This window comes from Anas platyrhynchos, chromosome 1 (assembly GCF_047663525.1).
Source record: "Anas platyrhynchos isolate ZD024472 breed Pekin duck chromosome 1, IASCAAS_PekinDuck_T2T, whole genome shotgun sequence".
Classification (NCBI taxonomy): domain Eukaryota; kingdom Metazoa; phylum Chordata; class Aves; order Anseriformes; family Anatidae; genus Anas; species Anas platyrhynchos.
This window is the reverse complement of record NC_092587.1, coordinates 49,597,068-49,608,270: the sequence shown is the minus strand read 5'-3', so window position 1 is coordinate 49,608,270 and position 11,203 is coordinate 49,597,068. Positions and strand designations below refer to the sequence as shown.

The 11,203-nt window shown below is 35.5% G+C and overlaps 1 long non-coding RNA gene across 1 annotated transcript; it reads right to left on the bottom strand.

Annotated features, from left to right (window-relative positions):
• Positions 1–539: 539 nt before the first annotated feature.
• Positions 540–6,373, bottom strand: LOC106018799 (uncharacterized). The gene is made up of 3 exons (XR_001193170.5): positions 6,110–6,373; positions 2,207–2,321; positions 540–1,272 (listed from the first exon to the last, which is right to left on the bottom strand). It is a non-coding gene; the product is annotated as an uncharacterized lncRNA (long non-coding RNA).
• Positions 6,374–11,203: the final 4,830 nt, after the last annotated feature.

The following is an 11,203-nucleotide window of genomic DNA, read 5'->3' as shown; positions in this document are numbered from 1 at the left end:
CTTGGGAGGTGTGGAAGGCAGGGAAAATGAAAACCATGGCGTCCTTTCCTAGTTCCAACAGCAATGCTGGTTTAAAGAGCTCCTTCCTTTCCTTGTCTCAGGGCGTTTATTTCTTCTCCTGTGTCACAGTTCAGTTCCTATGCCACCTACTTTTTACTTAACTGAGGCAAAGCCATTGTCCAAGAAATGAGGCAAATCATGAGTACCACTGTGCTACTTACACCTGACTGTCTTTCTGTAAGCATCAGGGAGATGTGCTGTCTCCAGAAATTTCAGGATTTCGAATCACCATAAATGTCTGACCAACAAGCAAGAATAAAAACTAAGGAAAATACAGCTATTGACCATGTTTTGGACTCATGGAAAAGTCCATGTATATTCAAAGGAATACCAATTACACTCTACACTTTAATATCTTGCATTTTAGCATATCTCCCCGAATATGAATAATTAGAGCACAGTGGCTTTTTAAGCCTGTGGTACTGTGACTGGCTCTGCTTGGCATCAGAACTTCACCTGTACTCTGTTTTTGTTTTTTTTTTTTTTCTTAATTATATTAAATTATTTATTTTCTGAAAATCTTTCATCCCCTGTCAATATTTGGTGCTTTTACCCTGAGAAAGTGGTAATCTAGGCATGTCCAACTATGCCCAACATACTGAATGCTTCTTTAGTCTAGAGAACACATATAATAGAAAGGAAGGAGAACATATTTAGAGTGTTTTCTCTTAGCTTAGCTAGTAGACTTGAATGCACAGTTGATAAAACAGATTAGCAAACTGTGTTTACTACAGTGTTTACACAACCAATGTGAGCTGTTGACATTTAACTACATAGGCATTTAAACTTTGCCTAAAAAAATGGACAACTCACAGACTACATTTGCAACAACTGTTTTTGGCTGAGAGCTGTTGTAGTTAATATGAAATGACTATAGCAATTCTATTCAGTTCTGGATTCTGAATCAAAAGTAATTCTTATTCTTCATGGTTACTTTACACTAGGAAAAATATATTTCTCTGTTTGCATAGAAAAAAAAAAAAGTTGGAAAAAAGAAAGGAGATGGAAAGCATTCAAAAATAAGTGTAATTTTCCTCCAGTTTGTTACACCTTTACAGCCTAAGGGGGCAGGCTTGAGGAACTGAGCATCTCAACCCCTTTAGCATGCTTGTGATTTGCACTTCTCAGCTGTCATTCTTCAACTCATGTTAGAACCATACAGACAGTTACTGTTCTTCTGAGCCACCTGAGAATAACACCTTGATGATAAACCTGCAATTTAAAAGAGATCTATATTTTTTTTTTCATCAGCATATAAGTCTATGTGTTTGTACTGCATATCGTCATTTGGTTTAGTCCACAATTTGCTAGGAGTTGGTCAAATCCATTGATTTGAAACCTCAAAATATACTCACAAGTCCTAACTGCATAATAAGAAACAGTTTTTCCACCAATATTTCCTTCCTGTCTTTGATATAATTCTTTAAGTAGTAATATTCCTGAGATTTTTTTCCTAACATGACAGACATTCAAATTAAAAAGTAGAGCCTGTTCTGGTGGTGGATCAACCTATGGACTGTATGTCATTGCAACTCCCATTATCTTAAACATCTTCACTATGGAGAGCTGCTAAATTTTTCAGAGCTTCTTTTTATTTCACTGTTCTCTTCAAACTAGCATCATATCCTTAAACGATCTTTCCTGGATCATTTGTTCTACTTTTAGAAAAATGCTGCCACAAAGAGAATGCTTTCTAAAAAGCTACTGATGGAAGTTTCTGTTTTGTTTTTCCTCAAATATCTTTTCTGGCAAATATGGGAAAAAAAAAAAAGTTCATATTCTATTTTTACAGATATTATTGTGTCTGTTCAATTTACAAACCACAAAGGGCAGACATCAAAGGCTACACCCAGTACAGAAGAAAAACACTAATCAGAACAGGTTTTGTTTCATTCTCATATAGTTTTCTCTATTTACATATTGGTAAGAGGCCTCTGCTTGAGTGTATCTTTCTGATTTGATCTTAAAATCTGTTTCTCTAAAAACAAAATAAGACTCTTATTTGGTTTACTTTTTAAATTTTTCTCTTATTTACTCTTCTCTAAAATGCTATCAGTAGTGTAATAGAGTGATAAAACTGTGTTGTTTTAAATGTAAATGCTTACATGACAAGCTTCTTGTGAAATATCCAGTCAATACATCTTACCTTGTTAGACTTCTACACAGCTGATTTCTGCAACTATGATGATTAACACAGTTCCCTCTTATAGCCAATGGAGTGAAGCAAACTTTTCTTTTGTGCAATTATAATTGTTCTGTCTCTGTTAGGATGGAATAAATTGACAGAAGAATAAGATCAATTTTACTTCAATATGTATTTTCTCTGATACAGTCTTGCTTCTTACTGCTTTACCTCTTTGATTATTACATTTTCCAGAAAAATTTGATTTTGTTAAAAATGTTACAATGTTTTTCAATCATAGCTCAGGAGCCAATTAAATCTGACACAAAGTAGGTGATTATCATCACCTCTATTGTCCACCAAGAGCTAGTACAGAGGTGCATGTCTTTATGCTAATCACATATTTATGTGAAGAGTATTCCTTGTTTTTGATGTTGAAATAAATAATATGTTTCAATGGATGGGCACAATTTATACTGAATTATAGATGGCTGTAAACTAGAGAGAGAAGTTTTACTTCTGACTCTAGGAACTGTCAATAGGCAAGTACAGTGAAGACACTGAAGCGTTCACACAGGTGATATTGTTCCTTGTTTAGTGGAAAGACAGCCACCAGCTGACCTCCAGGAAAAAAAAATATGTTTAAGAGTTTAATTTGATTAGCTTTTGAGAGAATGAATTGAATGCGAATGGGATCACTAGGGGGAAATAAGATTATTCCTAGAAAGCTATCATGGTTTACTAGAGAAAAAAAAAATGTTGCTGGATAGTGTCTGAGAGATGATTCAGTTAAATACACAGCCAGCTGTGTTTAAAAGAAGGAAAATAAACTACAAAATGCTGTTTTTATGTGAGCAGGTTGAATATGATGTCATTTCTCATATTCATACGTGTCTTATATAAACATCTGTAACTGCCGTTATTCTTTGTTTATTACCAAAACAAAACAAATTCCCAAAGTTATCTTCTAATGCAAAGGGATAAATAACTAATCTCTCTTTTGAGGCAAGAGCATGTCTGAGTAGCTAAGAGACTATAGGGCTTGTTCTCACAGTTAAAGACATGTTAATGTTACTGCTTCCTTAACAACACCAGGTTAAGCTTTAAATACTGTTTTAGATAAGTCATACCATACAACTGTGACAGAACCAGAAAGGAAGAAGTCAGGCCCCCTGGGGACTCCAAAACAATAAACAAAAGTGAGGAACTGGTTCATAAAGTTAAATTATTTTTAAGTGTGTATGTAATTAGTTAGAATAATTGAATTCTAACTAATTGGAGAATTGAATAATCGATTCAATTACAGAATTTTGTTGTTTCATTTCATCAAAGCCCTAAAGTTAGCCAGCATGGTGAAATACTCATTGGGCAGGTACAACAGCCGTGATCCCACTAAATGCCACAGACACTGTGCTGGCAATTTGATCAATAAGGCAATTTGATCAATAAGGAGGAACGCACTTGAAGTGTGAGGGTGGGTGGAGCTTTACAGCAGACCATGGAGAGATGTGCTTGAAGCTAAACATTAGTAGCTTTGGAGCCACTAATAGGTGTTAGGGGAGAGGAACTGAGAGACAGAACTTGCAGTTCCTCTTCTTGACACTTTGGTGCTGTTATTTGAGAAACAAAATTTGCCTTCTGATGATGTGATATATTGCATTCAGGTTCAAGACACAGACATATCAAGCTACATTCCAGTGAGCATAAAAAAGGACTGATTCCAACAGTACACATGGCAACTAATCATTATAGTTTTAGGATCTATTTGATATTAGGCCAAGTCAGGCTTTCAATGAATTTTTGTATTTTTCTCTGTTGCCTATCTAATGAATCAGGCAGGAGATATGAATTTTAAATATAATAATCACAAGCCTACAATATTTGTTAAATGATACAAAATATATGCATGGCAGACGTAAATGTTCAGAATTGCATACAACGACTTGAATGCGTACATTTGTACAAAACTTTAAGAAAGGAAAATTTCAGCGAGGGAATACAATGATAAGGTACTGGAAAATAACAAAGGTTTCTAAGAATGCTGTTGTTGATACTTCTGGTAGCCATGCTGCAGAAAATTGATCAAAAGGATAAAGGACAAAGTCTCTGCACTACATAAATTATGCAAAAAATGTGAACGAATAATTTGCTTCATTAGAGACAAAGAAAAATCAAGATCCTCATGAAAATATGATTCAATATTACAAGTGATATTACCATAATATTACCAATAATTCATATTTTGAATGTGGATGTTAACAGTCATTTTGTTCTGTTCTTTTACAACTCAGCATAAGCCAATCCAGCTGTGGCCAAACAATCCTCTCTCTGCCCTTGGCTGCATGTTCCCTATTCTCTCCTCGTGTTGGCTAAGGCTGCTGTAGAGCCACTTGGCTTTCCTCTTTCTTGGTGACTGGCAGTGGGGCTTTGCTGGTGTGAAGGTTTTTTAAACTCTGAGTGAACAGAAATGGTATAGCTATTACTAATCCTTGAACCTGGAAAGAAACTGTATGCACAGTGTTATAATCCAAAACTTATTATTGCACTATAAACTAAAGCTAACCTAAGCCAAACCTAGGTAATTGCTATCATAGCAAAAAAAAAGCTAAAATGAGCTTAGGACATAGGCAAACCCATATAAATCTGGATCTCCTACAATGTCAGGTTAGCACAAAGCCTGTGACCTTCTACTTGTAATGGAAAAATACCATGCTTACTGGACTAAACCAGCTCTACCTCTTTCAATGTTCCTCCCACCAAGTCTGTCCAGCTCAGGAAGCTCCTGTCCAGTCTGAGCTCTGCATAGCATGCAATGCATTTCTGCAGCTCTTTAGCTCCAAGAAAACATTGTTCATGACCTCAGAGTGACTGGAAGATTGGCTACTACTCTGGGATATACTGCCTGAATTGCCTATAGGTCCTGGAGCTCAGAGAGTACCTAAAGGAGTTGTGTCAGAACTCACATGAGCTTGTGAACAAATGTCATGCATACAATTTACTGTCTGTCTGAATTCTGCTGAACTTTATTTCTGCTGATGCAGTTCTACCAGTCAGGGACTTTTGCAATTGGAGATCGCCAAGTCCTGCCATAGCAATGGATGTTATGGATCCTAATAAGCAGATGTTGGAACACTACATAAAGTTTTTGGTTTATGGGGAAAAGTAGAGCTATGAAATCTACTGTGAATGCAGGAAACAGTTACATTCTAAATCATGATTTTTCTTTGCCAACCTGTTTTTTTGTTTTTGTTTGTTTGCTTTTTGAAAAAGCTGAAGTATCTCAGGCCTCTTGACCCAGTGGCTGTTTCTTTTTTTTTTCTTTTTTTTTTTTTTTTCCCTGATAAGGTCATATCCAGCAATACCTTATGTTCATAGCAGTAATCTTCCTTTGATTCTGTGTTTTCTTTTTTGAAAGAACATGTGGTAGGAATTTCTTCTTAAGTTAGGAATAGTAATCTACATTATATTCAAAGACCACAACAAAATACTTGAATGCTTCTATTTTTCCTGTTGTATTTACACAACGTAGGAAGAATTACCTTTTTTAATGTGCTATAAATCTGAGGTTTGGGGCTCACATTTGTAGTTAGGTCTCTTAGGGACTGCAACCCATATAAAAACACATTGATTTCAAGAGATTTACATCTGGCACCTGCAAGTCAAAGAGTAAGCCTGCTGTTAATGACTATCTAATGTTATAACTGTTTTCATTTTGGTTTAGGAAGATTAAGAACAGAAGGAAGATATTATACTGGGTTTTGAGGACACAAAATTCACATAAAGATTAGAACTTGTAACAGCCTCTGCATGTCATTGTGAGCAATTAATTAAATATTCATTTTATGAAGGAAATAAATGACTAATAGAGGAAGCATCACTCTGAGTGAAGTGAAAATTGTTTGTTTACCATGCAGTAATCTGACATACCTTGTTCAAGTGGTAGGTAACCTATTTGCCAGTAGTTACTCATATGACTGCTTCTCCCTTTGCTGAAAAAAAAGAAACAAAAAGTGCAAATTATAATGAATCTTCTATATTTCCCTTCATGGTGAATCTTAAAAAAAATAAAAATAAAAATAAAAAAATAGTATGATGCATAACTTGTAGACAACTATGACATTTAAAGTAGTTATTTAAATTTGAGAAAGATGGAAAAAAAAATTGGCTTTGTTGTCTGTAATGTCATCAGTATCGAGCTCTGCTGGATTTCTGAGAGAAATTAGATGGTCAGATAGCAAAAAACATACTATTGTTTGTACGAGGGTGTTATCCTGGGGACATCCAAGAACAGAGCTCCACTGTGCTAAGCGGTATAAAATGGAGTAACTGACATCATCTGCCCCAACAGGGACACCAGCAGTTCCTCAACAATGGGAATTCAGTGGGGACAGCTAAAACTGTACAGGGCAAGGGCACTAGATCAGACCTTAGAGCTTGCTCCAGGCTGGAGAATATGTCCTCCTGGTAAAAGGAGGCACTAGGCAAAACTACTAGCTCAAGATCAAGAGCTGCATCTATGGACAACATGGATACCTAAGGGAAAAATCTGAATCTTGATCTATAGCTGTAAATGTTACGTCACATTTTTGAAGCAAGATTCAGGGTCAAAATTGATACCAAGTTGTATGGCAGTGACAGCAGAACATGAAGTAGAGATTCTTGGTTTATGAAATAATATTATGATTAAATATTTAAAAGATGATGGAGGAAAAAAAATACTTTAAATCCCACTAAAATTATTTTTAATATGGGAATAAGAGAACAAAGTCGGTCCATGACAATATACTTCCCTGGGCTAAGGAGAGAATGCCATTTCCTCAGGAGTGCTTTGAAGAAGCCCAGTTTTTATGAATCACAATAACATTACCTTGCCAAGTTCTGTCCTTGTGCACTTCAGTTATAAGACACAGTTAACAGCCCTTTCAGCTATCTGAAAGTTAGGAACATCTGCTGTAGCACTGTGCCAATGTTGCCAGGGACTGGCTCTCAAACCGAATTTTTATTTGTCACTACCTTACCAAACCCATTTTGCTCAGCAGCATTATGTGGAAAAAGGGAATTGCATTAGGTCTTTCTGTAATAGATAAATCTTCTATTATTTTTTATTTTTTATTTTTTGGGGTGGGGGGAGAGAGAGGAAAAAAAAATCCCCTAAGTTAATATTATTATAAAAACAGTTATATGCTTTTTTACAAACAGTTCCAATAGTACGTTGCAGTAGGTTGTAGATAGTAAAAAGGTGTGCTGCCTGTTACTTATTCTGTGGTAGAAATGTTTCCTGGTTTCCCGGTTTCCTGGTACAAATATTTACAAGCTGAAAAATGACTAATTACAAATTTCCCCCTCCACACACAGCCTATTTTCCCAAATACATTCAAGTTAGGCCAATATAATTTTAATTAATATTTGGAAAATTAAAGAAATTTAAAGGAGCCAAAAAGTGCCCTCAGAACATTTGGCTAAAAATGATAGGGCTGGCATGCTCTTACTAATACTTTCTCAGTAGTTCTTGAGCTTAGTGTCTAATTGCAACCAAATTTACCAAAGGACAGAGGTATCAAAAGGATCCTACAAGCTTTGTAAAACAAAAAAACAAACAAAAAAAAAAGTTAGGGAGATGAAAGACTTCTTTTTCCTTCCTTTTTAGTAACTTTTTTTTAAGGAAACCCAAGGAAGATTTTACTGAGCTTTGCACAGCAAACAGTAGAGATAATTGTAACACACTAGCATTCATAGAGCAACCAGCCTAACTGCATGTGTTTCACCAGTGATAGTATGTGGTAATTCAAAATATAAAGAAACACAGAGAAGGATTTGGGAGTCCTGAAGAATGGCTCATGTGCAGAGCTGGTTACGTATTGTGGTGGTGAGAACAATGATGCATACATATTAAATCAGATAGGAATAAGGCTTTCTAGGCCATTAATTTACCCACTGGAGCAGAGGTCAGTTTATGAATTCTTGTTTCCAACTTCAGTGCCTTATTTCTACAATAATGAGAGAATTTACTACTACTACTATTGCTGCCATGACTACTAAATAAATAGAAATTAAAGACTCCCAACAAGTAATAAGTGGACCTTACTCTTTTAATTACTTGTATTCTCTATGTTGTCAGTTATTTAAATCTATACTGGAATTAACTATTAATTATTGTCTATAACTGTCAAATACTTATATTTAAAGCAGAAGCCTACATTTCAAAGATATCTTCTTCATGTTTTATATTTAAAAGGCAGTAACTTTTAACAAAGATAACAAGAGAAAAAATTCTACTCCCCCCCCCCCCCCCCCAAGACCAGGATAAACATTGACCCATAACTTATTTATTTTAAATGGCTTTGTGTTTTTTTTTGGCTGAATAACACTGAACTCATAATGTATGATCTCAGTTGTTTGTATCCAAAAGGCTTTATGCAGAAGATGATTTCCTTTATTTATTTATTTTTATGAGCAAACAGCTTAGAGTAAATTTCCTCTAAGCTTTTTCTTCTAGAATTTCTCATTGCATAACATATCTGTCTTTCATACTACTTCTATTTGTTCTTCTAACTTGGAATTCTTTTGAGTAAATAGTTCGTATAGAGATGTGTCACTTAGAGATTTGGATGCATTATTTTCTGTAAATGTTCTGCATATTGTTCCTACATGTCTTTTTCTTGTGCAGTAGAAAAACATTCAGCTTGCATTTCAGAAATATTTGCTGTAAATCAGATTCAGAGCTTTCTCAGATGATTGTTACCTTTTTCCTTTTTTTTTTTTTTTTTTTTTCACCTGTTTGCTTGTTTTTAAGTACACAGCCTGGCAAAGGCCAGAGAGTTAGAAGCAAAAAAGCAAACACTTTTTTTTTTTTTTTTTTTCCTTCAGATAAGTAAGATACAAATACTCTTGAATATCCTGGAAAAGAAACTGAGGGGTCAGAAGTCAGTACTTCAATATTATATTTTTAGGATAAGATAGGAGGAATACTATTCTTTAATATTAAGGCCTTCATTCTTAACAATGTTTTCAAAGATCTGTTATTTGAAGGATGTGTTCTGAAAAATCTCTGCTGGTTTCAGCCACAATAGGATTGCACACAGAAAAAACAAAACAAAACAACAATAACAAAAAAAAAACACTTTATCCCAGACTCTCCTCTCCTCTCCCCTCCCCTCCCCTCCCCCTTTACATTTTCAGTCACTAGTTTATATGCTTTATTTGTTATGATATGGTCGGTTTTGCATTATTAGTTAGAGTCTGTATTTCTTAACAATAACTTTTTACAAACAGGCTTATACATATCACAGGCAGTTCTTGCTCATAGAGAATCTTCTATTTCTTCAAACTCAAAGTTAACATTTAGATTTAATTGCTATTATATAATGATCTATTGTATCCACCTAGATGATAATGAAGAAGTAATGGCTTTCATAAATGTTGTATTTGAGACAGAACAATTTAACTACGTGGAGTCTCCTTTCATGACATTTGCATAAAATGATGGCATTAAGCTCCCAGTGGTGTTCTTCCCATCATACACGAGATCAAAGAGCTATTATGCTCTAAGCCTGTCTGCAGCTGTTAAATGCTTTCTTTTCAAGGGCTGTTTTTATTCTCTCCATTTTTCAAGAGTATGTGCCATAAGTATCAGAGTTTCCACTGCACTTTAGCTGCAATTTCAACAAAACAATGTTGTGGTCAGGCAACTGCCATGTTGTTTAATTTCTTAGGATTCAGCAGCTGAGATATAAAACACACAGCATACCATGGTCATGAAAAACATCATACTTTGTTCGCAGGCACTCTTCAGGGAGCTGCTGACTGTGTCCTGCTGACTCACTGGGAGAGTGCCTTTCTCAGCAGGCTGCATATAGGAATAATGACCTGGGAAGTTGGAACAGGGAGGAAACTAGACACAAAGGGGTGGGTGGGTGTGAATTTAAGGATGACAGCGAGGGTGAGGGAAAGGCATAGGGATGAGACTTAAATTTAAGATTTCTTCAGCCTCAACATTATTTTATCAGAAACTGAACTCTTGATGGAAGATAGTTATGCACTGAAACACTGCATGCACTTAAAGAGTTCTAGAGTATGCATGGTGAGGACTTTGGTGGTTTACAACAGACCTTGTTGGAAATGTGAGATCCTGGTAGGATATTTTTTCGATATTTGCCATTGCTGATCCTCACATGTCATTTAGCTTTGGAAATCACAGAATTGTTGAAGATTGCTCAGGGCTGTGTCACATTGGGTTTTCACTACATCCAAAGCAGAAAAGTATTAGATTGTGCTCAGGTGGAATTTCATGTTTCAGTTTGTGCCCAGTGATGCTTGTTCCACCAGTGGGCACTACTGAAAGAAGTCTGTCTTCCTCTTCTTTTCCTCCCATCACATGTTTCTCCTCATGGATAAGATTCCCCTGAGCACTTCTCTTCTCTAAGCTGAACAGCCACAGGTCTCTCAGCCTTTCCTCATGTCAGATGCTGCAGTTCCATAACCATTTTTTTATTGCCCTGCACTTGACACACTCCGGTAAGTCCATGTCTGCCTTGCACTGGGAAGCCCAGGAATGGATCCAGTATTTATCTTAATATGTATGTCTCACTAACACATTCTAATAAGGTTTTGTGACAGAATTTAAGACTGCAAGCACAATAAGGGCTAAATCCATGGACAAATATGGTCAAGAAGGGATTGGATGCTGACGTTACATCTGATAATGTTGCAATAAGCAGTATTTTTTATATTTCTTGGTATTTATAATATTGGAATTTGTGCAAGGTGTTCCTCTCTCAATTTTCAAAAATCACATCTCATCACATAAATAAGTATGCCTTTTATTTCCTAGAAGACAAACACTATTTTTTTTTTTTACACCACAAGTACCAAGACAGAAGAAAATGAAAATAAGTTTCTTGTTTTTTTTTTTTGTTAACAGATATTTACTAGAAATTAAGCTAGCATCATCCACATAAATAGATGAAGTTAAATCACTTTATCATTACTTAGATATGAAACAATAGCAAATAGCTTTTTTCT